A 6,213-nucleotide genomic window follows, 5' to 3' on the forward strand; every position below is an offset into this window, starting at 1 on the left:
AGGCTGGGTCTGACCTGTTTCCTCAGCCTGGGAGTGGATTTTTTGTTTTAAGTGTGAGCAAAACTAGCTCAGCCATTGTTGAGAAGGGACCGGGGAGCAAGCAAACAAAAAAGTGGCTATTAGGGGAGGAAAAACCCAGCCTTTTCTTGAAGTGCAGCGCTCCAGCAGGCAGTGGCAGAAATGTGGTAGAACGTGCATGGGCTGCAGCTGTGACTCTTGGTGGCTGGGTGAGAATTGCAGTTGATTTGGCTGAGTTGTAAGTCCCGTATGGAAAAGGAGCAATCTGCTTGTGTCTGCTCACAGAAAATGTGCAGAGATTGCCATTGGCCAGATCGTCTTCCTCCTTGCATTAATCCCATCAACTTCTGCTCTACTAGTCCTCTCCCTCCAAAATTCAGCGCCCTGTCCTCTATCCACCACATGTTCCCATGTCTTCCTTTGTGACATCCCACCACTTCTTCTTGGCTTGGCTTGGCTGTCTTTTTCCTTCAGTCACATCGTTGGACTCTCTTACCCATGCAGTGGACAGGCCTGAACATGACCAAACCACCTGCGCCTGTACTCCCTCATTTTTTCAGTGATGGGTGTTACCGGTATTTTGTGCTTGTCTCTGACATACACCTTCCTTGTGTGGTCTTTTTTCCCACTCACCACTCATCCGTTTCAACATTCCGATTTCTGTGAAAGGATCATTTGCTCATGTTTCTTCTTTGCTGCCCAACACTCAGTGCCATACATTAAAACTGGATGGATCACCATTTTCAAGATTTTTTCCTTTTAACCTTATTGGTATCTTCCTGTCTCATACTACACAACATGTCTCTTTCCATTTGAGCCAGGCGTTTATGATTCTTGCTCTAATTTTGTCCTCTAAATCCACCATAGCTGGTCCCAAGCCTGGTTGAAAAAGGTGGGTTGGTGTCAGGCTGGCAAACAGCCATAAAAATTGGCAACAAACAGATACTCTGCATCCTGAAATGAATCAAGAAAATAAGGGGTAAGCTAGAAATCCTGTACAGTGCCCCCATCCAAGTGTTGTGCGAAGTAGGTGAGCGCTATGGTGCGACTTTGGATGCATGCAGTTAAAGGCGCTACCCAGAAAAGTAAGCTCAGACTGGCGAGTTGGAATGTTGGCACACTAACTGGCCATAGCGTGGAGCTTGCAGAGATGCTGTGTGAGGGGGCAGAAGGTACAGGTAACATGTATCCAGGAAACAAAATGCCATTGAATAGATACAATCTCAATAGCTAATTGGAGTTGCACATGTGAGTAGTAAGGATGTGTTTCACAGTGGTGGAAAGGAGGAAGATGTTTCCACTAGAGGTGGGCGAAGTCAGGTAGTTTACATGTAGGGGAGTGTAGCAGGGTGCTGGTGCAAAGGCACCTAATTAGCCCCTGCTCAGCCAGCCCCAATCAGGGGACATAGATTGGGGCTGGGGAGAAGCCTGGTGCCTGGCCTTTAGAACTGGCTGCACCTGTGGGCCTGAGGAGTCAAGGGCGATAAAGACTGGCTGGCAGCCAAAAGAAGGGGGAATGGTCAGGGGAAGGTCAGTCTCTAGGCTGAGGGCAGACTCTGTGGGAGAGGAGATCATCAGGCCTGCAAGCTCTGTACATAGCATAACACTGGTGGTAGGAGAACATTGTGTAAATAAAGCCACGGGTGCCGCATAACTAGAAGCCTCTCTGAGCTTTATTGGGGCAACCAGTGTGCTTGTTACAGGGAGCAAAAGAGATGATGGGTATATCTACACTGCAGCTGAAGGTGTGATTGTAGTGTGGATAGGCAGACCTGTGTCAGCTTTAATGTAGCTAGCGTGCGTAATGATAGCAGTGAAGACATGGCAACTGCAGTGTGGGCCAGCCTCCCTGGTACAAGCCTGCTGAGGAACCTGGGTACATAATCAGGTTGCTAGCCCATGCTGAAGGCTGTGCGGCCATGTCTTCACAACTATTGTTGCCCCTGCTACCTAGATTAGAGCCAACCCATGCTACAATTACACCTTAATTTGCAGTGTAACCTCACCAGCAGAAGGATGAGGTTCTGGAGCAACCTCCCAATAAGAGTTGTGGAGGCAACCAACTTAATTAGTTTTAAAAGAGAGCTGGAAAAATTTATGAATGGGATTGTATGATGGGTTTGCTCGTGATGGTGGGGGAGCAGGGCCTGGCATCCTTGTTTTCTTTCTGGTTTGTGGCCAATGGTCCTAAAAGTTCATGGTTCACAGTTTCAGATGGCTTCCAGTAGGAATCAGGAAGGGATGACCACCCATCAATGTTTTTCTTTCTAGCAACACGGATGGTCATGGCTGGAGATGGTGGGCCAGGGCTCTGAGGTGCATTTTCTCTCTCTTTCAGGTGCCTGGCTGGCTGGTTCTTGCTCACGTGCTCAGGGTCTAACTGATCTCCATAGGTGGGGTTGAGAAGGAATTTCCCCCCATGTCAAATTGGCAGTGACCTTGGGGGTGGGGGTGTTGCATCTTCCTCTGTAGTGTGTGGGGGTGGGTCACTTCCCAGGAATAGCTGAATATATATCACTTAATAATTTCCATGCCATAGCAGGTGCCTTGGGCACTAGTGCACCTCGGTGCTTGTGGCACACAAGTCTAGTCTCTTGAGGGCTGTAATACTTTGCTCTCATTTCAATTGTTGGGTTTAGTGAGTGGGTGGTTGGGTGCTGTTGATGGCTTGTGATACATGGGAGGGTGATACATGGGACTGGATGATCTAGGGATCCCTTCTGGCCTTAAACTCTATGGCTCTATATGGGGCCAGATTCTCCTTTACACAAAAGCTACGTTTTCACTGCAGGAAGGTAAGAAAGCTAAATCAGTGTAAAATCCTCATAGAAGAAAGGTAGAGGCAGTTTTTACCTTCATGTAGCTTGTTGAGGTTAATTGTATAACCCCCCCACCTAGGGTTAGACTCCACTAACTACATTGAGGTAAAAACTACATTGCCTTTTTTCCATGAGGATTTGGCTGACTCGAGTTAGTTATCTGGATGTAAAAACACACCTATCTGTTGCAGTGAAGACATAACTTAAAGCTCCTTTACCCCACCCTGGCAAGGTTTTCAGGTTTCTAAAGATGCAGAGAGGTGCCCAGTAGGATTAGCAGGACATAGTGGTTGGATCTGCAGGAATAGGGTTCCTGAACAGTGTTGGAGCAATAGACAGCACACATAACTCTATTTTGGCACTAGACTACCTTGCCACAGATACATCCACTGGAAGGGCTATTTTTCTATGGTTATGCAAGTGTTGGTGCATCACCGGGGACGCTTCATCAACATCAGTGTTGGTTGGTCAGGGAAGATGCATGATGCCTGCATCTTTATGAACACAGGGCCACCCGGGGGGGGGGCAAGTGGGGCAATTTGCCCCAGGCCCCGAGCTCTGCAGGGGCCCCCACGAGCATGGCTGAAGCTCCCTCCCCGGCCCCGTCTCCTCCCAGAGCCTTGGCCCATCCAGCAGCGTCTCGGACAGCTCCGGCGGGGCCCCTGAGCCCCGCCCCGCTCAGAGCCGCGTGGTGAGGGGGCGGGGCTGCGAGCTCCAGGCTGAGCGGAGGGAGCTGAGCTCAGTGTGGAGCTCCCAGCCCCGCCCCCTGACCACGCGGCTCTGAGCGGGGAGGGGCTCGGGCCCCGCCCCCTGACCACGCGGCTCTGAGTGGGGCGGAGCTCAGGCCCCGCCGGAGATGCGCTGCTGCTGTTGAGCGAAGCTCCTGGATGCGCTGAGGCTCCAGGTGAGAGGGGAGCCAGGGGTAAAGGGCCAGGGCCGGGAGTCCCGGGGACAGGGAGGGGGCAGAGGTTGGGGGGGCATCAGGGGACAGGGAATGGGAGGGTTGGATTGTGGGCGTTCCAGGGGTCTGTCAGGACTCAGCGTGGGGTGGATAGGGGTCAGGGCAGTCAGGGGCCAGGGAGCAGGGGGGGGGTTCCGGGGTGGTGGTGGGGGTCTCTGGGGGATGGTGAGGGGGCAAGGACCAGGATGGGTTGGGGATTCTGAGGGGGGTGGGCAGTCGGGGGGCAGGAAGTGGGGGGGTCACATAGGGGGCAGGGCCAGGCTGTTTGGGAGGCACAGCCTTCCCTACCCTAAAGCTCATTCAGCAGTTTGAGGCTTGCAGAAGAGCCAAGCTGTTAGATTTTCCATTAGGGCTCCCATCCCTTTCACTTCTCAAATGCCAAATTATAGTCTCTATTTAATTTCAGTGCCATAGGGAGATTCATGTCAGGGGAGGGTAGCTTCATTTAAAATTAGCCACTGGGGGAGGGATCACATGAGAAGAGCGATATCCTACACCACCTACCTCCTTCCCAACCCTACCAAGGGAGATCCCCCCCCTACATTTCCTGAGGCTCCAGAGGGGTTAATTCAGTGGTTCTCAAACTTTTGTCCTGATGACCCCTTTCACATAGCAAACCTGTGAGTGTGACCCCCCCTTATAAATTAAAAACACTTTTTTATATATTTAACACTGTTATAAATGCTGGAGGCAAAGCAGGGTCTGAGGTGGAGGCTGACAGCTCGCGGCCCCCAGTAATAACCTCATGACCCCCTGAGGGGTCCCGACCCCCAGTTTGAGAACCCCTGGGTTAATTTAATTTTAACACCCTATGTCCATTCACATGCATGTGCTATTTTGAGCATTTCAGTTTTCACAGCATAGGCTCATCCCAGATTTGGAACAAGCTCAAATGCTCAGTTCATGGAGTATGTACACAAGATATACTAAAGACAAACCCACAGTAACCGTCTCCAGTTTGTGAGGGACCCCCATGGAGCCAGTCTCTAGGAAACAGATAAATGCATGGAGGTTAAGTCCATCAATGGCTATTAGCCAGGATGGGTAAGGAATGGTGTCCCTAGCCTCTGTTTATCAGAGGGTGGAGATGGATGGCAGGAGAGAGTTCACTTGATCATTGCCTGTTAGGTTCACTCCCTCTGGGGCACTTGGCATTGGCCATTCTCGGTAGACAGGATACTGGGCTGGATGGACCTTTGGTTTGACCCAGTATGGCTGTTCTTATGTTCTAACCTAAATGAACTCGAAGTTATGGAGACAGATATGAGTCAAGGAAGCCAGCAGAGTATCAGAAACCTGGAAAAATCTCTGACTGGATGGGCTCAGGCGTTTGGTCACAAGCTGAGGTGGTTCAAAAAGTTTTGGTTTTTTTTTTAAGCAGAATTTTTTTTATTGTTTCTTTAAACAATCAAACACAGCAAGCAGCAAATATTTGGCCACACACTTCTGAAACCCCAAACCATATTCAGGTTATGGCAGACTAATTTCAGCTTTTCAATTAAAAAAACCACAACAAATTTTGAAGGAAAGCAGACGTTGTCCGTGATTTTTTTCTACTTTTTTAAAACCCCTAGTTTTTGATCCAGAAACAGTTTTGATGGCACATATTTGTCCAACCCTTTTAATGAGCTTTAGTGCCTTTTAGCACTAGCTGATGCTGAGAACCAGTGATACCTTGTAAAGAAGTCTTCTCAAAACTGGATTTGTGCCGAGATGCAGAAGGTTTATTTTTCCCAGGGCCGCCCATGGCGGGGGAGCAAGTGGGGCAATTTGCGCCAGGCCCTGCAGGGGCCCCCACGAGAATATAGTATTGTATTTTTTTTTTATGGAACGGGCCCTCGAAATTGCTTTGCCCCAGGCCCCCTGAATCCTCTGGGCAGCCCTGTATGAACACAGAACTGTTCAGAAAGCTACAAGCAGGGACTTTCTTTCCCGACCAGCGGATTGCCATTGAGAATGTTTCAGATTAAGCCTGATCTACACTACAAAGTAAAGTCACTGTAAGCAGCCTTCTGTCAACCTAGTTGTGCACCCGTCCTTACTTAAATTTGTCTCCCGCCAATCGATGTAAGCACCCCGTTACAGCATCATAGTAACACCAGCTCCCCAAGCGAGGTTGAGCCAAGGTTGATGTACTGAGGTTGACACAGAACGAGTGTAGACATGGCATTCTTTTTGTTGACTCTAACAGTCCTCCAGCAGCTGTCCCACAATGCCCAACACTGACCGCTCTGGTTACAGATAATGAACGCCACTGCTCAGGGTGACAGAGACCGGAAACGCACACCCTCTTCCCTATACACACCTCTTTAAAACCTCACATATTTTTTAAATGCCTTTTCCAGATTGCCTGGCTTGGTGAGCACACCTAGCAGCTCTCCATTGTTGAGTGCAACTGCCCAGCTGACTATGCTG

This window comes from Mauremys reevesii, linkage group 13 (assembly GCF_016161935.1).
Source record: "Mauremys reevesii isolate NIE-2019 linkage group 13, ASM1616193v1, whole genome shotgun sequence".
In the NCBI taxonomy this organism is placed as follows: Eukaryota; Metazoa; Chordata; order Testudines; family Geoemydidae; genus Mauremys; species Mauremys reevesii.